Source organism: Malania oleifera, chromosome 11 (genome assembly GCF_029873635.1).
Source record: "Malania oleifera isolate guangnan ecotype guangnan chromosome 11, ASM2987363v1, whole genome shotgun sequence".
Lineage (NCBI taxonomy): Eukaryota > Viridiplantae > Streptophyta > Magnoliopsida > Santalales > Ximeniaceae > Malania > Malania oleifera.
In genome coordinates, this window is record NC_080427.1 from 49,678,888 (window position 1) to 49,700,989 (window position 22,102).

General features: G+C 35.4%; 1 pseudogene; it reads left to right on the plus strand.

Annotated features, from left to right (window-relative positions):
* Positions 1-15,476: 15,476 nt before the first annotated feature.
* Positions 15,477-21,465, plus strand: LOC131168542 (heat shock protein 21, chloroplastic-like; annotated as a pseudogene).
* The last annotated feature ends 637 nt before the right edge of the window (positions 21,466-22,102 follow it).

A 22,102-nucleotide genomic window follows, 5' to 3' on the forward strand; every position in this document is an offset into this window, starting at 1 on the left:
AATATTTTATTCAGGATTAATTATATGGAACTAGAATTTTTAATTTCAGGGTCCGAGTGAGCGCCGCAGGCATCTTTTTGGGGTCCCTGTTGGCGTAGTTCAAGAAACCAGGTAAGGGAAAAAATATATATTAAATCAGAATTTTTATGAATTTAATAGAAAATAAATTGTATTATATATGCATGTATATGTTTTGGTATGGGTTTAAAATGCTAACCATTTAAATTATATTTTTCAAGTTTAGGGCTGTTTATTAGACATGCATATGTGAAAATGAACTGATGAAAGTGAAAAAATATTTTCAAGGTAATTATGTAAGAAATGAAAGGTATTTTCAGTATATAAACATTAAATGTTGGTTGGCTTATTTTACAAGCAGTGTATGAATTTTATTATTAAATTGTGTGGCATGAGTAAATGTATGTTTTGTACAAATATATGTTAAATGTATGAGATACAGGTTAAGTAAGTAATGCATTGTGAATAAAACATGATATGGACTGTGCCGCTTGTGTGTGTTAATGCAACCATGTAAACAGCTGAAAAATGTTGGGAAAACAACTGAAAAATGTTAGGTAAAACAGTTGAAAAATGTTGGGTAAAACAGCTGAAAGATGCTGGTTAAATGTGTAATAGCTTAAAAATGTTAGGTAAAACGCTGAAAGATGCTTGGTAAATGTATGATAACTGAAAAATGCTGGGTAAAACAGCTGAAATATGCTAGGTAAAACAGTTGAAAGATGTTGGATAAAACAGTAGAAAGATGCTGGGTAAATGTATGACAACTGAAAAATGCTAGGTAAAACAGCTGAAATATGCTGGGTAAAACAGTTGAAAGATGTTGGGTAAATGTATGACAACTGAAAAATGATGGGTAAAACAGCTGAAAGATACTGGGTACGAAATGAAATGAAATGAAAAAGGAAATGAATGGAATGGAAATGAAATGTGAAATGTAAACAATGTAAAATGGGAAAAAGTCACTTAAAGTGAAATGAAATGCAATGTTAAAGTTATGAACATGAACAGATGTGTATGATTGAATAATAATAGAAAAGAATAATGTATTATGATATTAGAAGTATTTATGTACGTACAACATGTTACGTTTGGGTGAGACGCACTCTTCGCCTGAGGGCTTGCTGAGTAAGGTGAGTGCACTAGTAGCTTCAAATGTAGTAATAGCTGCATAACGTACTAGGGCAAAGGAAACCTACTTGTATGGGCGGGTAGATTTCCTTATCCTTAGGGCCTTTGCCGGTAAGCTATTATTGAACGGTGTGAGTACGAGATCAATCTAACACTTGAGGACTTACTGAGTAAGGTGAGTGCCCTGGTATGCTTTATTAGTGACCTTAGGGTTACCTAAATATCATAGCAGAGGGGTGCTACTTGTATGGGCGGGTAATCACTCCTATCCTCGGGTAATCTCGTGAGTTAAATCTTTGCATGTGATTGATTAGGTTCAGAGAATGATTTCAGAAATTATGTTAATGATTTTTAAATGTTAAATATTTTGTTGTTATATAGATTCATGTTGGCCACACACTATTTTAATATATGGTTTCTTCCCTTACTGAGATGTGTCTGACCCGAATAAGAATTTATCTTTTTCAGGATTTCCTCGAGATCGAGCTTAAAGAGCTTGAGGGTTTTTAGACTTTTTGAGAAGTATTAAAAGAAAATGGTATATTTCTATGTTAATTTTGGGGTGTATAAAATTTATGTTTTATGTCTTTATGTTTTAAAGTTGTCGAGTAAGGAATGATTGTGAAAATACTAAAATGTTTTAGGAATTATGTAAACTTATGGAAATGCAGGTGATGGATGATTACTATGGATTATAGATAGAATTAGTAAACTCTGGTATTATATTATATGGAGATTATGTTTATGCTTTCCGCTGCGTATATTATGAATTATGAAAAATCAGAATTTTATCAGGTATAACGCGCCGGACCCGGGTTTAACGGTTCGAGGCGTTACAAAATAAGTCCCAAATAATTAAAATCCAATTAACCCTATTTAACCCAGTTTTACAGTGGTTAATTAAATTTTAACCGGCTGGGGTTCGGGTGGCTAAACCTAGATTCAATCGCTCGACAAGACACATACCAAAAAGTTATTCAATGTAGTTCGGTCACTCGGCTAGAGATTCAGCAGCTCGAATCAAAGTTGGTAGCAAAGCTACATGACTTTCGGTGCCCGGTCAAACGTTCGGTGGCCCGAAGCCCTATGTTCGGTCGCCCAGGGGTATTTTTGAACTAAAAATGTCAGTCACTCGAGTTGGTGAACAATCCCTTTCAGGGGGTTCGGGTGCCCAGGGAAGACGTGTGCATTTAGGGTTCAGTCACCCGAGGGATGGTCAACATTTTGACTTTCAAGTTCAGGCACTCGATGAGTTTTGTACTCCAAAGGTTCGGTCGCCCGAGCCCTTTTATCTTTCTTAGTTTTGTTCAATTTTGACTACAATTGAAACACACTCATATATTTTATGCCATGTGTGTGAGTGTTGGAGCCTAGGGTCTTGCTATGGTCTAATTGAACTTACGTTATATCCTATATGCATGATGTGCAAGTGATAAACATACAACCACAACCTAGGTTACTATTACAAACCCATATAAATTATTACAGATCGATATGAATTACAATTACAAATTACAAGTATTTGCGGTCTTCTTGTTTCTTCAAGTGTCCTTCCTTGGGATATTTATTTGAGCCTGCACAAGCACTTGACAATCATCAAATGTCAGTATTTGTCATTATCAAAACCGGATGCGACTTATAAGGTCAACATTCTCCCCCTTTTTGATGATGACAAATACACCATGCAAAAATGGGTATAGCCTTAAGAGGCTCCCCCTAACAATATGCAGGTGTTTTTAATCCACCCAATTTTTGCCCCTACATCTCCTCCTTTTGACAACAGCAAAAAAGGGCCATAAAAGTTAGCACTCTAAGTAATGGGTAAGTGTTATGAGTTTATATTTCCTAGTAGTTTATCCACAACTACTCAAACAGTTCAATATGGTTCACCAATCAAATAAAAGTTTCAATATCATCATTAAGTGGATAAAAGAGTTGTGCATCACAAGTAATAAGCAATATGCATTACATTCAATATGATCATGCTATTGATATGAGATATGTGTCCACACACAATAATCGGCATTCACAAAGTCTAAGGCAAGTAAACAAATCAACAATGATATTGGTTGCTAAGACTTGTTAAATTTCACTTGAGAGCTCCCCCTGAATTTATGCAAACTATGAAACATCTAACAAGCTTCTTTGATGTTCATTAAACCTAACTCACGTCTAATTTGAATGAACCTTTTCTTCGGGAAGTGGTTTAGTGACGCCCACTGTTCATTTGTGTATACAAACTCAAGAGCTACATCTCCTTTTTGCACATGATCACGAAGGAAATGATGTCTAATCTCTATGTGTTTAGTTCGTGAATGTGAGATAGGATTTTTAGAGATGTTGATTGCACTAGTATTATTACATTTAATTGGTATTGTCTCATAGTGTAATCCAAAATCCACAGGTTGTTGTTTCATATAAAGATTTTGGACACAACAACTTCCAACCGCAATATATTCTGCTTCAACTATGGATAAGGCAACTGAGTTTTGTTTCTTCGAGAACCGAGAGACAAGAGATTGTCCTAAATAATGACAAGTGCCGCTAGTGTTCTTTCTATCAACTTTACTACCAGCAAAGTCGGCATCAGTATAACAAACAATCTCAAAGGTAGTATGCTTAGGGTACCACAAGCCTAACTCTATAGTCCCAACTAGATACCTAAGGATTTGTTTGACAGCTTTTAAGTGAGATTTCTTAGGGGCTTCCTGAAACCTAGCACACATACACACACTAAACATAATATCAAGCCTACTAGCAGTGAGATATAGGAGACTCCCAATCATGCCACGATACAATTTTACGTCAACAGGAATTCCTTGCTCATCTTTATCAAGCTTAATGGAAGAGTTCATAGGTGTACCAAGAATTTTTCAATCTTCCATATTAAATTTCTTTAGCAAGTCCCTAATGTATTTAGATTGGCATATGAAAGTTCCATGATTAGCTTGCTTAATTTGTAGTCCTAAGAAGAAACTAAGTTCACCCATCATGCTCATTTCAAACTCACTTTGCATGCATTTGGCAAACTCATTACACAACTCATCATTAGTTGTTTCGAAAATGATATCGTCCACATAAATCTGAACAAGGAGCATATCATCATTTTTGGATTTGATGAAGAGTGTAGTGTCAATCTTGTCACGGGTAAACCCATTTTCTAGTAGAAAACTACTAAGCCTCTCATACCAAGCTCTAGGAGTTTGTTTCAATTCATATAAGGCTTTAGACAATTGGTACACATGATCGGGATATTTATGATTTTCAAAATCGGCTGGTTGTTCTACGTATACCTCTTCATTAATGTAGCCATTTAGAAAAGCACTTTTAACATCCATTTGAAACAATTTAAAATTTTTAAAAGTGGAAAAGACAAGTAGAATATGAATGACTTCTAACCTAGCAACAGGAGCATATGTTTCGTCAAAGTCAATCCCTTCCTACTGGTTATACCCTTGGGCAACTAGTCTAGCCTTATTTCTAGTTACTACCCCATTTTCATCTTTTTTATTTGTTAGCCCTGTCAGCTACACTATCTTGACTTATATGTTTTGATGATATTAACCTAGTTGTTGTTTCTAGTATTTTCCATCCTTGCAGATCTTATCTAGTATAGGTACATAGTAGCAGATACACAAAGGTACCAAATCAGAAGCAAAGATCGGACCTAGTAGACATCAAATAGAAAAGATCGGAAGGACACTGACTCATAAGTACCAAAGCACATCTCGGAGTTTTTATTGTGTATAAATTAATTGTAATAAGGGTTGTGTGAGTGAGTGCATATTATAACTCTTGCGGTGTGTGTCTTGCATGATTTTATGAGTAAGAGTTGAGTTTATAGGATTGCACTAAAGACATAAACACAAACTCACCTTTCATGGCTTTCTAAGTTAAAATAAGAGTTTGTCAAATGAATCCTAAAACTCAAATATGTTTTCAAAAGGACAAGTTTTTAACATCTTAGTTTTAAGAACATTTTTATACTTCATTCCAATTGTATTAAAACAAGTTTAATGTCCTAAAGGTTCAAAGAAAGTCAAATATTTTTACAAAAGGACATACTAAGCATATAAGATATCAAAATGGGTTTTCAAACGTATTTTATTAATTAAAATATCTTATATTCAAAAGTAAACTCATTTGGACAAGTTTTAATCTTCATTAGACTTAATATATTTCATATAATTTTGTCCAAGAATGTTTTGAATCATTAAAATGCTTTTTGACAAGGAAAAACAAAGTAATCGTTACTGCCATAGTACAATCTTGAGTCCTGAACACCTTACGGTATTTTGGGCATAACTTTTTATAGAAAAGTAAAAATGGAACGATCTTGGTGTCCTTGAAAATCTAAGACAAAATTCCACAACTTTCATTTTGGTGACTTTTTCTGATTCAGGGACCTCATCGACGAAATTCTCTGAATTTCGTCAACGAATTCAACGGGCAGAAGTTCTCCAACAAGCGGAAAACGGCTAGTTTGCCAAATAAAATATTTTTTCTTCCCCCCAACGGCTAGTTAACGGCTCCTAAGGTTCTTGGGCTATAAATACAAGCTTTTAGACTTGTATTAATATGGTTTTGAGTATTGTTGATCATATTTGTGAAAAATATCATTTTATCCAAAACCTAAGCACTTTGCACTTTGCATTTTAGTTATTCTTCACAAGTGCTCAATCCTCTCTTGCTCACTTATCTTGTAAGATTCATTCCTTGAGAGAATAGAGTGAGGATTTGGTTGTGTTTCATATTGGCTCATTTAAGGAGCATTAAATTGTATTTCCAATCTCTTGTAAGGTTCTTTGTGAACCATTGTTGTAAGGTTCTTTGTGAACCGAAGCGAAGGCTCTTGGTGAGCGCAGTAGGGGTTTGTTCCCAAGTGTAGGGATTTGTTCTCGAGTTGTAAGGCTTCTCCGCCGGTGAAGGAGTATCTTTAGTGGATTTTGGAATCCTTGGCTTAGTGCTAAGGCGTGGACGTAGGCTTGGTGCCGAACCACGTAAAAATACCGATGTTGTTTTTTCTCTCCCTTACACTCTTTGTTTTATATCTCGTGCATGATTTATATTTATATTGCGATATAATTTATTGTATCTTGCCAAGAGTTTTTATTTTGTAGAAAAATACGTATTCCTCAAAAAGAGTCTATTCACCCCCCATCTAGACTATATACTCCGGGCTGGGACTCCCAACATTATTTCTATATACCCATTTAGTGCCAATAATTGATTGATCATTAGGCCTAGGAACTAGAGTCCACACTTTATTTCTTTCAAATTGATTAAGTTATTCTTGCATGGACATTACCCAAGAATCATCCTCTATGGCTTCTTTAATATTTTTAGGTTCTTCTTAATATAAGAAGGCGGAGTGATTCACTATATTTCTCAAAGAGGATCTTGTGGCTACTCCACGGGATGGTTCGCCTATGATTTGATCTATAGGATGACTTCTGATGAATTTTCAATCTCTAGGCAACTCCTGATGTTCATTATCTTCAGATGATTTTTCATTTTCTTCTGGGTTTTCACTTGCATTATTTTCTATAGATAGTTTGTCAAAGCATTTTCTAATATCAATATCATCTTCATCATCTTTATTTGAAAATGGATTAGCTTCATCAAACACAACATGAATAGATCTAATTATGGTTAATGTTCGTTCATTGAAAACTCTATATGCTTTACTATTGAGTGCATAACCTAGGAAAATGCCTTTATCAGATTTAGAATCAAATTTTCCTAAGTGTTCATTATCCCTAAGCACAAAACATTTACAACCAAACACATGAAAGTAGGAAATATTAAGTTTATGGTTGCTCCATAATTCATAAGGGGTTTTATTAATTGAAGGTCTAATCAATATCTTATTCATAACATAACATGCAGTATTAATGGCCTCAACCCAAAAATATTTTGGTAATTTATGTTCATTCAACATAATTCTACCCATTTCTTGCAGTGACCTATTCTTTCTTTCTACCACACCATTTTGTTGAAGTGTCCTAGGTGCAGAGAAGTTGTGTGATATGCCCTCTAAGTCACAATATTTTTCTATGTTCTCATTTTTGAATTTTGTGCCTCTATCACTTCTTATATGAGTTATCTTATATCCTTTTTCATTATGAATTTTCGTACAAAGCTTGGTAAATTGTTCACATGATTCATTTTTGTGTGCAAGAAATAATACTCATGTGAATCTAAAAAAGTCATCCACAACTACAAAAGCATATGATTTACCACCAAGACTTTGCACAGAATTAGGACCAAACAAATCTAAGTGAAGCATCTCAAGAGGTCTAGTAGTAGATATGTATTTCTTTTTCTTGAAACTGGATTTTGTTTGCTTACCCATTTGGCATGCATCACAAATTTTATCCTTTACAAAAGACATTTTAGGCAACCCCTTAACTAGTTATTTTCTAACAAGTTTAGACAACAAATCCATGCTAGCATGTCCTAAGCGCCTATGCCATAACTAACTAGCTTCATTTACAGCAGAAAAACAAGTGACTTGTTGTGAAGTTAAGTTATCAAGAGAAGTAGTATACACATTTTCATAGCAGTTGGCAGTAAAAAGCACTTTGTGATTTGATTTATCTTCTACTATGCATTTATCATTTTCAAAATATACTTTATATCCTATGTCACACAACTGACTGATGCTAAGTAGATTATGCTTCAATCCATCAACCAACAAAACATTGTCAATAGTAAAAGAGGAATCCTTACCAACCTTACCTACCCCGATGATGCGTCCTTTGGCATTGTCGCCAAATGTCACATAGCCTCTATCCTTGGGAATGATTGAAGTGAATTTTTCCTTGTCCCTGGTCATGTGCCGTGAGCACCCGCTATCCAAGTACCACCGGTCCTTGGAGGAGGACGATCTTAGGCATACCTACAAAATAAGCTAAGTAACTAATGCTAATCCCCAAATTTTGTTGGGTCCATGGGGATTAGTAGCAGAATCTCCTTTAACCACCCATACTTTCCTAATTCTAACATGCTTATTTCTAAGTGGACAGTCGAATTGAATGTGACCAATCTTTTTACATTTAAAACATCTTAATCTACACTTAGGCTATTTAGGAGGAATATGAGATTTTGATTCACATGTAAAATGTCCTAAGTAAAGATTAGGTCGTCTAATATTCTCAACACCATTAAAACCAATACCCTCTTTGCTTAAGGAGTTTCTTTGTGTACCAAGTAATTTTTCAAAATTGTTTTTGCCTTTAGTGAATTTTAAAATGATTTTGGAGTTATCCTTCAATTTCCTCTCAAGCTCAACAATAGTATCATCTTTTTGTTTTAAAATAGAGGCATGAGAGGTTTTTTCCATATTAAACAACTTTGACCAATTTTCACATTTCTTTTTCAGATCATTATTTTCTTTGATCATTTTGCCTAACAATTTAAAGACACGAATATATTCAAATTGTAAATCTTTAAATGTAGGCATGCAATCAAAATCACAATCATCAGATGAACAATATGAAGATAATGAGTTAGAAGACAATACCTCATCCTCGTGTGCCATCAAGCATAGATTAGAGACCTCCGAGTCGCTATGATCTGATTCTGAGTCGCTGCTACTGAGTTTGTCCCATGAAGTCCCGACCTTCATGGCTTTATTCTTTTTCTTAGTTTTCTTTTTCAGCAGTGGGCGATCAGGTTTAATGTGCCCTACCTTGTTGCAGTTATAGCACGTAGGAGCATTTGATTTTTCTTTTCTTTTGCTGGACTCTCCCTTCTCATTAGTAGACTCTCTATATTTTTTATAGGGCTTCCTATTCTTCCTGAAAAATCTGCTAAATTTTTTGGTTAGCATGGTTATTTCATCATCAATGTCAGACTCACTGCACTCACTAGATGTGTTATTAGATGCTTTCAATGCAGTCCCTTTCTTAGTCCTATTATGCTCATTAAGTTTTTCATTTATGGACAATTCATAAGTAATCAAGGAACCTATCAATTTATCTAGGGTCATGTCCTTAAGGTCTCTACCCTCGGCAATGGTCGTAGCCTTGGCTTCCCAAACAGGTGGTAAGCCTTTAAGGATCTTCCTAATCATCTCATATGGGGGATAGGTCTTTCCTAATGTATGCAGTGAGTTTATGATGTGTGTGAATCTAGTGTACATGCTCTGAATGGACTCACCTACATTCATCCTAAATGCCTCATACTCATTGGTCAACATGTCTATCCTACTGTCCTTCACATCCCTAGTACCCTTATATGTGACCTCTAACTTATCCCATATTTCTTTTGCAGTAGAACATGCCATAATTCTGTTAATTCATTCACATCAAAATTACAATATAAAATATTCATGGCAGTGGCATTAAGGCTAACAACTTTCATATCATCATCACCATACTCATCCTCAGTCTTAGGAACCCTAGTTGCACCCTCAGTTTTCATAGAGATATAGTTTCCCTTAGAGACAATCCTCCACACCTTCCAATCAATATTCTGAAGGTAGATGTGCATCCTCTATTTCCAGAAGGTGTAATTAACACCACTGAAAATAGGAGGTCGTGTGGAAGATGATCCCACATGGAAAGGGGTCACAGAGCTATGAGCTATAAGTGATCTTTTTGCAAAATAACAGTTAGTCCATGCAACGTGGTTCTGATACCAATTGTTAGCTTTACCATGAACCCAAGAGGGGGGGTGAATTGGTATTTTTTAAAATTTAAGCTCTAGATTGATCTCCTAACACCAGTATATTCACAACCCTATGGTCAATCTCGTGCAAGTAATGTAAAAGTATACCAGAAAGTAAAAAAAAAAACGATTTAATCAAACATACATGCACCAGAAAGCAGTAAAGTAAGGGTGACACACAGAAATGTTATCGAGGTTCGACCAATTTCCTATGTCCCCGCCTTGACTAACAAGTACAAGGATTACCACAATAACTTACTCACTTAAACGGGTGGAGCGGCACCTATACAAACCAGGTAAATTAGTACAGGGCTGACCTCAACCTTTATATATAATCCTTACCGGACTAGATTACCGCCCCCTCAGGCCACGTCTGGAAACACTCAGATTTTACAATCAAACGGTACAGAAATAGTGCTTTCACGTAAAGCAGATTTGTACCCAAATGCGCACAATCACATACACATCAATAGCATGAATATAGTGTAAGCTCAGTGATGCAAGATTTATTCAATCAATACTCCACACAGTATAATTAATATCAAGCTCAAGAGTATTCAACACAATACAATCAGTGTGATGCACAAGAGTATTCAACACATGCAAAGTCTTGGAATCTAGATAAAATATTTCAGTAGCACATCAATATTCCAAGTTCACTAAACAAATAATCAAACTAGTTCCAAAATGATTTTCCTTAATGAAGTAAGTAGCACAATACTAGTTTGAAAGATTACTTACTTGTTTGAAAAATCTTTGCACACCAAAAGCAAAGCTATTGGACACTTGTAATGGGATGCAAATATCCTAAGCTTCTTTGGTTTAATCCCACACAAGATTTATAATGGAGAAATATGTGGGATAAACCTAGGCTAAGCTCCCAAAGAAAAATCTCAAGCACACACACATAAATGGGAGTATTAGCAAGGAACAATAATCACATAAACACAAGAGAAGCTCTTACAAACTTAGATTTTATCAAGTGGATGTAAGCTTGAAAGTATTTGGGCAAAGGGTGATTTTTAAGTAGAGAGAATTTTTGGCTTAATCACTTTTTGCTAATCTCTCTCTAATTATGCAAATGAAGGCATATTTATAGTCAGGTGAAAAAATATAACCATTCAGGACAAAATGGGTATTATTAAAGAAGTCCTAAATAATTAAAATCCAATTAACCCTATTTAACCCAGTTTTACCGCGATTAATTAAATTTTAACCAGCTGGGGTTCGAGTGGCTGAACTTAGGTTCGGTTGCCCGACAAGAAACATACCAAAAAGTTATTCAATGTAGTTCGGTAGCCCGGCTAGAGATTCGGCAGCCCGAATCAAAGTCAATAGCAAAGCTACGTGACTTCAGGTGCCCAGTCAAACGTTTGGTGGCCCGAATCCCTGTGTTCGATCGCCAGGGGTTATTTTTGAACTAAAAATGTTGGTCGCCCGAGTTGGTGAACGATCCCTTTCAAGGGGTTCGGGCGCCCGGGGAAGACGTGTGCATTTAGGGTTCGGTCACCCGAGGGATGGTCAACATTTTAACTTTCAAGTTCGAGCGCCCAAGGAGTTTTGTACTCCAAAGGTTCGGTTGCCCGAGCCCTCTTATCTTTCTTAGTTTTGTTCAATTTTGAGCACAATTAAAACACACTCATATATTTTATACCATGTGTGCGAGTGTAGGAGTCTAGGGCGACCGATATGAATTACAATTACAAATTATAAGTATTCGCGGTCTTCTTGTTGCTTCAAGTGTCATTCCTAGAGATATTTATTTGATCCTACACAAGCATTTGACAATCATCAAATGTCATTATTTGTCATTATTAAAACCGGGTGCGACCTATAAGGTCAACATGTATGTCATGGTTCTGTAAAACTGTATAATCATAATACTATGAAAAACTGTAAAAACATCTCCCTGTCTGTATATACTGTAAATCATGATCCTGAAAATACTGTAAAAATATCTTTCTGTAGATATACTGTAAATCATGATACTATAAAAACTGTATTTCTAAAATAAGTTGTATATCTAAATAAAACTGAGAATTCGAATTAAACTGTATATTTGAATAGTCGTAATTTTGTATTATAAAAAACTGTTTATTCTATGAAAAATAATTCTATAAATCTATATACTCGTAATTCTGTAAAAACTACATAGAACACTGTACTATACCAGTATTTCTCATGCCACACAAATAAATATTACTCATTAACCATAATCAATAAAACTGTACAATTCTTGCTCTAGAAGACCCATAAACAAATACTATATTTTTCTGATGAAAATAACTTATTTACTTGTATAGCATATTTCCCTTACCAGATTTCTATAAAGCACCTACAATATCTAGTTTTACACCCGCAGGGTTCCCTGATCAATACCCTGAAAACAACATCTATCAGAACAAAACTTTAGTATTTCTTTGACCACTACACTTTCTATAACTGCAGGAAAGCCTAATATTGAATAAAAGGTCTTACTCTGAATTTGGGATAAAATCCAAGTTGGCCCCACCAAAGATCCACTGCAACAGATTTAAAGAGAATCTTCCCAAGAGTGATGTGGCGGCTTCGGATCGTCAATCCGGCGAAGAACAAAGCCGAAATTATAGAAAGAAGGGGAGAGGGACGAAAACCTAGAGAGAGAAAATGTTTCTACACAATTTTTCTGGTGAAATTTCTGATTTTTGCGTACTTATACACTGGCGTTCGTCAACAAGACACGTCACCTCGTCAACGAGGTCACGAAGGAAATTCGTCGACAATGCTTATTCTTCGTCGAAGAAATTTAAGGCTGAAAGGTAGCCTCTCGGTATCTTCTCGTCAACGAAACACACCCCCGTCGACGAGCCTAATTAGCCACAATGCGTTCTTCGACAAGGCCCATGTTGAATTTCATTCACAATTTCTTTTCTCTCCTTCTTCTATTATTTAAATACCTTAATTTTTTGGGTCATTACACCCTAAGTTTTCTCCTTCCATAAAATAGTAGAATATGTATTAGGGAACAATTATTTATATCTTGTTATTCTATCTTATTTAAGATGACATTGCTTGTGTTCATGTGTGTATATTAGATTATCATCTAACATAACATATATCATGATTAATCTATTACAAATTTAGATTCACAAAAAATTGAGTAGAATATATTCACATTTTTTTTTTTATTTCTAAGAAAGGTAAGAAAGAAGAATATATTAGCTTAAAAACACATACAAGAAGAATGCTCAACGGGTATGGATCGAGGATTACAATCAAAATATAATTAAACTTTATGATGTCTATCCACCTACCCATAATGTCAAAACAAAATCTTATAAACAATTTCATCCACAACAAATTTGATAGTTTTTAAAGATATAGAGTTTTTAACTCTTCAAATGTGATATATAGCTTGCAAATAACTTGTGAAGGAGAATTGTCTAAAATAGAAACTAATTCAAGTATATCATAATTTTTAAAGATAATAAAATTTTAAAACGTGATATGTAACTTATAAATAACTTCTAAAGGAGAATTATCTAAAGAAGAAGCTAATTTAAGTATATCCTAATCAATATAAGTCTTCTAAATAGTCAGTAAGGAATTAATTTTTTAATAAATGTTTTTAACTATGTAATAGTCAAACAAAAGGCAATCCCTGCCTTTGATGTTCTTTACAGATGCATAAAAAGAAATCAAGTTTACCATAATAAGATAGTTTATCAATAGCACGCAATATATTTAGGATGGCAAGTTAACTAGTAAATAAACAAAGATTTGGGAAAATATGCGTTAAATCATAGCCTTATTTACAATTTGCTCTTAATTAGTTCTCGAGGAAGTTTCAAGTAGAGTCAAAAGTTAAAGCTCTTGATGAAGATAAGTTTCAAGTAACTAAATCAACTTCAACTATATTAAGAAGAAAACCAACCATGTATTTTATAGTAATCACATTATTAGTGAACTTAATTGGACAAGATCAACAACCCTCAAAAATAAGATCTAAAAATTTGGCATTTGATAAGATACCAGACTCAATAAGAATATGATCTCCGAATCTATCCATTGCGGATTAAAGTTTTCTTTGCAAGATTCCAAAAAAGAAAAAACTAGTACTCTTATCATTTTCAATAGGTTAGAAAACAAGCAAAGGATAAATTCTTAACTTGAGTATTTTTTTATTTTTTTTTTACATGTCCATGATGAGTTACGGGAGGTATAATAGCCGATACACTTCCCCCTCAATTTCTAAGAAAAAATCCAACACTAGGAGAGCATTCTTGAAAGAGAAACTGACAAATAAAATTTGTGAATTGTAACTTTAATCCATTGTGAGATATATTTAATGCAAAGTCCACCCTTCACAAAAGCTTGCAAATGTTTACCCAAATATACTTTATAACTTCTAGAAAACCAAAAGGAAGACTCAGCACTCCAAGCCTAAAATAATAGAAGAAAACGAAAGATAGAAGAGCAATAATAACCTCGTGTATCGTAAGCATAACTTTTATTAATTAAAATCATCTAGAAAAAAAAAATGATTTACTTGTAGATTCCAGTTATGAATTTTAATATAAATAAAAAAATAAATATAAATTTCCAATCTTGGACACTTTTACACCCAAGTGAGAGATCAAAGTACTTCATTGGAAATTGTCCCTCTTGGACATCCAAAACTTGAACGATATAAAAATTTGCAAAATCTAAATGTTTGTGTTTTTCAATTCATTAAAGATGAAATTTTAGCTTTTTTTTTTTAATATAAGGTTTCGTTTGATTTGTGGAATGCTTATTCCAAAGAATAGATTAGTTTACTAGATTAGTTTAAACAAAAAATTATTTTGTTGTTATAAAATAAGTAAGAATGTGAAAGATTTTATAAGTGTATAATAAGGAATAGATGAAGAGTAACTATTTCCAAATTTCGTTATAGGGATGTCTGTTCCTTTATTCTTGTATGTTGAATGAAATAATTAGAAATATATAAGGAATAACTATTCTCTTGATTTTCAAAATTTAAACTACTCGATCGAATCAAATTAAAAGTTGAACCTTTGGTTTGAATGTATGGTTTGAGTAAAACCAAACTTTATCCTCCCAATAAATAAGCAAAAGTGATATACAAGGTAGCCCCACGGGCATGGTGCAGTGAAAAGGCATCAGCAAGTAAGAAGGAGTATCGGGGGTTAAATTTGCAAGTAAATACACTCACGGATTTAGTAGTACCTGTGAATGGTGAGAGTTTACTCTGTGAGCCAACGGGGACCGTGGATGGTGAAAAGTCGCTCTATGAGTTAGCGGAAACCGTTGATGGTGAGAGTTCTTTAAGAGTGAGCGGGAACCGTGGATGGTAATGGAGATGTGTCTCGGAGGTCAAGTTGGCAAAACGTCCAATTGATGCACAGAAACCGTATCTGCATTCCGGACTTTATCCTGATCAGCGAAACCTAGGGGCAGAGGACATACAAGGTTGATTTAAATTAATTAAAATTATTTTTTTATCAAAAAAAAAATGTTAAGGATATGACAAATTTGGAGACCCAGATGGGAGAAGCCCAAGCCCAGGATAGTTGTGGGCTAAATGGCCCATAGCTAAAGGTAATACATGTTTGGTTTTGTAAGCCCACAAAGAAAGGGACTAGGTAGGGTTCTAAATACAAGGAAAGAGACGATGTTGCAGAGAGTGATCCGAAGCATCCACACGACTGTGGAAGCTCCCCGTCTCACCAGATTCTCTCTTAACGCCCCTAAGAACGTAAGCTTCTCTCTCTCTCTCTCTCTCTCTCTCTCTCTATTTGTTACTGTAGGTTTCAAATTTGTTGAGCAATCTGCGCGTTGATTCTTATTTTGTGATCTTCTTCAACTATAGGCCGATTTCTTCAATACCCATTTCGAGAAAGTCCAAAAAACTAAAAAGAAATTGGTGATTCTTGTTTTCTGATCTTCTTCAACTATAGTCCGATTTCTTCAATACCCACTTCGAGAAAGTCCAAAAAAATAAAAACCAATTTAGAAATTGGTGAACAAAAAAAAAAACTTAACATACAGAGGTTTTTTTTGGGGGGAGGGGTTTACTTGCTTGATTTGGTTTTTGTTCTTATGTAGAAACCAAAAGCCAAACATAATTTAAAATCAATTGTTTTTTCTTGAAGTTTGAGAAGTTTTAATGTGTTGCGGATGATGTGGGGCGCTCCTTGTTCTAAGAGGCATTAATTCCCTAGCTAGGATAAGAAAATGATACTATAAATCCATTGAACTTTAGAGATATTTTGGTATTACTTGATTTGATAGTGAAATTTCCTCCTGCTTTTGGGAGCATTGATTTTGAACCTTACATTTGAATTTTGATAGATTTGAATAAATTTCAATATAATTTGATATTGTATCTCGACCAAATCTAATATCTCTCCAAATATAGGCTCTGAATTTTTTGATATGGTGCCATTATTAGTCAGTCTGTTATGTCGTGATGTAAGTTTTTTTTTTTTTTTTTTCCATGGCTGTTGCTCTGCCTTGTTAATGCAATGGATGTGGCTGTGTAGTGATATAGAGATGAGAGAAAAGCCCATTGCTTATGTGTGTGATCTTGACATTTGCTTCAGATCATTGAAGCTTGAGCAGTCTTCCAAGTTTCCAAGAACAGAATCACATCATATTCATTTGAAAATAACATAGATGCATATTGCTCTACTCCCCAACCAATCTTGTACTGATCTAAACGGGCCCTTTGATATTCATAGTCTTTCAGATTAACCAGTTAGGATTGTTTTTTGTAAGGATTTTATTTTATGAAATAATGGATAGAAAAGGATAGAAAATAGAAATAGAGGGAGAGGAAAACTCCATATGGCACTTTTTGAATCTGTCCAAAGTGGAGAGATTTTAGAGTAAAAAGAGAGCATCTTTATTGTAAATTTCTTAAGATAGAAAAAATACCTCACCAAATATAAAATGAAATAAGATTAGAAAACGGAACGTAAATTTAGTTAAATAGTATCAAATATTTTTCTCTGTCCAGTTATCCAAACAGCTTGGAAGAGAAATCACTTTCTTTTCTCTTTCTCTCTCCAGTAATTGAAAAAAAAAAAAAAAAGGAGAGAAAGTCTCCCTGGCTTTTTCTTCTCTTTTCATCTTAGTCTATATTTTCATCCGATCCACCTGAAATCAAACACAAAATTATTAGTTAGCATATATTAGTGGAATCGGCTGAATACCTTAAACACACATTGATAGGCGAACAAAGTTTTTTATGATCTGGAGGGGCAAGTTAAGCAAAGTGTGAGGGGGTGACAATATAATGTGGGTTAAATGGGGATGAGAGATGGTTTTACATGTATTCTCCAAGAATTTATACTGGATGTCAAATTACTTGTGTTATTGCTTGTATGGTTATTCTCTTAATTGAATAAACGTAGTCTTGTTTATCATTGAGTCTGAATGGCTTTTTTTTATTCTTTTTTTATTTTTTATTTTTTTATAACGTCGAGTTTCCTAGGCTTTACTCTCACAGCACCAAACTAATCTCACGCCTATGTCATTCGCATCCTCGACCAACACGTAGGAGGTAAATCACGGATGTGCGCTGCAAGCGGCAGGGTTCAAACCCCAGACTTCACCGTTGTGAGCGGCTATCTAACGCAAGTCCTTACCACCTGAGCTTTATGCCCAGGGGCTAAGTATGAATGTCTCTTGCCTTCATGATATATTGTTTTATGTATTAATACTTTCATGATTATGAGTGGTTGTCGAGACTTATTTGGTGCTCATATTTGCAGGCTTAAACATGTGGTTATTGGCTGACTCTGTTGGGGGAGAGCCTTTAACGAGTGCTGCGCGGTCCTCAATTGAGCCTTATTTTGGGTGTTCGTGACAGTTGCTATCAGAGCATAGTGTGTGTGAGCACCCTGAGCAGCAAGATGAGAACTTCAAAGTCTGTAAAGACAGAGCGCGTTGAGGCGCTTGAGGCAAGAGTGACAAAACTTGAAACCTTGGAGACGAAGTTCTTTGAACTCCAAGCGTTTGTAACGAAAGTTTCAAAAGAGAGAGGCATGCCAACAGAGCTTGAGGCTGCCCAAGAAAACACTAGAGGAAGCCTCTATAGTGTATCTGAGCTTGAGAAGAGAATTGTGGAACTTGAGAAATTCATTCCACGTATATAATCCTTGGAGAAAATATCAATAGACTTTGAGATCTTCCAGAGGAACATTGAGCAGTTGGAAGCCTTTGAGAATAGGCTGAAACACATTAAGGGCATAATGTCATCCCTTACATCCCAAAGGGGAGAACCAACAGAGTTTGAGGCCTCCTTACAGGAGTTAACTGATAATTTTTATTTTCTTGCAAAAAATGTCAAAAAATCTATTAGCACCATGAAAGAGGATTGGAAGGAGGTGGACAAGCTCCGGAACCTAACGGACCAATTTCAAAACGATTTACAAGAGGTGAGTACTAAGTTAAACGCAGTGGCACAGATGCCTCAAAGGACGATAATCGATACCATTGGGGGAACTTGAATTAAGGTGCTAGAACCCAAATGTCATGGGGGTGCTCGAGATGCAAGGGAGTTAGACAACTTTGTCTTTGACCTAGAACACTACTTCAAGTGCTCGAGGATAGATCTAGAGGAGGACCGAGTTAACATTGCAATAGTATATCTTTCTGGGGATGCTAAGTTGTGGTGGAGAACCAAATGTAAAGATATGCAAAATAATCGATATACCATCAATACTTGGGAGGGGCTGAAACAAGCCTTGATGGCACAGTTTTACCCGGAAAATGTAGCGTAGATGGCACGTTGCAAGGTATGTGACTTACAACAGACAGGCTCGATAGGGAGTTATGTACGGGAGTTCCAGGAACTAATGCTCGACATTCAAAGATATGGCGGACTCTAACAGAGTATTCTATTTCCTCCAGGGACTCAAAACATGGCCAAAGAATGAGTTGCAAAGGCAAGGGGTTTGTGACCTCCCATCGGCTCTCGTAGCAGCCAAACGATTGGAGGATTTCTCTGACTCAACTCTCGCAACAATCAGACAATTAGATGATTACTCAAATAGTTCTTGCAAGAGGAAGTACCCAACGTCTGCCAATCATGAACAGAGATCGACTCGGGTGTATAGACCCACAAGCATGGGAAGCAATAAGGGATATAATAGCATCTTGAGAGACGAGGGACCCTTAACAACTGGAGAGCCGAAGGACAAAGACGCAAGCAATGGGGTGTATCGACCACCAATTGCTTGTTTTCTATGCATGGGGCCCCATCATATAGGAGAATGTCCAGAGCGGATGGCCTTAAAAGCATTCCAAAAGGGAATAGAAGCCTCGAAAACAGACTTGGGAGAAAAGAAGAGTGTGGTGGGAGCTCCAAGGCTTTTGGGGAATGAGAAACTATATCAAGACCCTAAAGAAGCATGGACTAAGCCGTGACTGCCTAGAAGAAAATGATGGAGAACTTTCATCTTAACCATCGTTCTTTGGTTCTTCAGTGAATTCATTTGTCAAGCTCGAGGTCTCAGTTCCAGAGTTCGGCACCTCTCCATTCCCATTTCTCCTCTGAATTACAAAAACATGTACCATTATAGATCATCCAAATGAGCTCAAACAATGCTCATTCTGTTTATAGAGCTTTCTAGTTTTACTTCATTCAACTCGAGTAATTCACAATTTTGGCAATTCTGCCTATGCTGTGTACATTTAAGCCACTGAAGGGGAGGGGGCTGCTTTTGAAAGTTAACTGCTGCATTAATATAATTATGTAGAAAGCTAATAATAATTTTATTTTTATTATTATTATTGTTATTACATTTTTTGAAGTTAAAAGATGCTGTTTGTATTGGTGATATTTATTGCTTAGTTGACATAGGAAGTGAAGGCAAGTTTTCAATCAAATGATAAGGTTGTTCTTTTGGTTAAAGGTTGAACTCAAGGAAATAATCTTTTGCATAAAAAGCAGATTTAGTAAAGTCTATGGTCTGAGAAGAAGTTGATATAGGAAGTGTGGCCTTCTGAGAAATTTGGTTTCTAATGACCAACCTGAGGTCTGTGTAGAGAAGTCCAGAGCATTGCAAGTAAAACCAGAGACAAATGTCAATGTCAAGATCTGGAGACCTTATCCGGTTCCAGAAATGTCCTCGTCACTATAAATTTCAGACAAATTTCAATTTGCTTCACTTCAGTCATGACAAACCATAAGCAGCTTGTTGGGTGAAAAATGGCTTCATCGCTCTCCAACATCAATGTCTGCACCCCCTTCTCATCTCAGAGACTCACCAATTTTCCATGCATGTTAAGAACTGAAAGGGCTTACTGTAATAGCATAAAGGCTATGGCAGAAGGGAAGGACAGTCTCAATCACTTGCAGAAGGCAACCCAGACGCATACCCAGCTGAAAGAGAAATCAGCTCAATCTGCACCCATAGGTAACTCTGGTATTCTTAAGTTGCAAACTTGTTTCATTAATTTCAGCCTTTGCTCAATTCTTTCCGAATCCTTTGCTCTCGACTGTTTAGAGATTTGTGGGAAAACAAATCAATAAAAATCAATTTTTTCCGTTGCATTTTTTCTCGATCCCAAATATGATTTTAAAAGTATTAATAATTGAATATTTTTTTTTCAAAAAAAAAAAAAAACATATCATAGATTGATGGCATGTGGGGAAAATTTATTCATTGAGTTGCTATATATTTTGTTCTCTCATTTTCCTCAACTAATAATTCTTTTGCCTTGTGTTTGAAGAGGTCTTAAATTTGAATTTATATTGAATTTGTATAAGATGTAATATAAAATTAAATTAAAATTTGTCAAAATCTATTCAAATCCAAATCAAAATCCATACTTCCAAATGCAGTGTTTTAGTTTTTATTTTTTGCATCATTTCATCGAGCAAATGGTAGAAGTGAAGAAATTACCATGAATGGGTGGGGATGAACTTCTATGAACTGGTCTTAAATTTGATTTTATATTGGATTTCCATAAGATATTAAAAAAAATTGAATTAAAATTTGTCTAGATTTACCTAATCCAAATCAAAATGCATGCTTCCGAACGCTGCATTTAAGTTTTTATTCCTTACATCATTTCATGTACCAAAATGGTAGGAGTAAAGAAATAACTATGAATGGGTAGGAGTAAAGAAATAACCAGGACAGTGCAACAGATGATGGATACAATGGAGAGGATGATAGAGGACCCTTTCGCTTACAGTAGCAGTTGGCCATCCGTTTTCACAAGAGACAGAGACATTTACAGTAAGGGAAGGACACCGTGGGAGATAAAGGAAGGGGAACAGCTCCATAAGATGAGGTTTGATATGCCTGTTATGACTGAAAACGGCGTCAAACTATGGGTTGAAGATGCTTATGCTCATTGTGAAGGCGGAGAAAGTTGGTGAAGAAAATGGTGAGGGCAAAGAAGAATGGCCTGCCAAGAGCTTTGGTAAATACAGCAGCAGAATTGCACTGCCGGAGTGTAAAACATACAGGGCAGAGATGGTGTATTGTACATAACTATTCCAAAGACCAGCACCACAAGCAAAACAATAGATATTTCTGTTCAATAAATTTCCTCCCGGTGATGATATAGAAATTTTCTTATCAGAGCTTTTATTGCAACTACAACACGATAATTTATTTGTAAAATAACACACCCCCCTTTTCATTTTCTGCCTGCAGTTCTATTTGAAAATGGAAATGCAGATAAAAGCAGTTTCCAGTCCTCAAAACTGAGAATGTTAAAATAATGCCTGCAACATTAACATTATAGTGGAACTGTGGAACATTTCTGAGATAAAAATTGGGTTTCTGCCAACTCCCCTGTTTCAATTTCTTGCTCTTTCTCCCGAATGTTATTCTATTCAAGACCCAAACATGAAAATCTATACCAACTAATAAGACTTTTTCTTCCGCCCAGCTTGAGAGATGCGCTTCAGATCTTGAGTGCTTCTCCTCATTCCCCTGCAACATAAACGAGAGAACATTGTCAAGCCATTTGAAATGTGCATGAAAGGGGCTTGATAGTGAAGTTTTTATATATATACCTCTGGTACAAATAAATGAATATATAGAACATGGGTACCAGAAATCGAAATTGAAAGGCAGATTATGCTCTTCTGCAAATAAAATGAAAGGAAGAAATAAGTAAGGCAAATAATCTAAAGGTGCTTTTGCCGAACATTAATATTAGGAAACATATAAAAGCTGGACTTTTATATTAGACTCCAAAAGAATTATGCCCCATTGAGACCAATGTCTGATCCAGATACCAAGATCAGCAGGAAGGTTTTTAAATCTTCCTA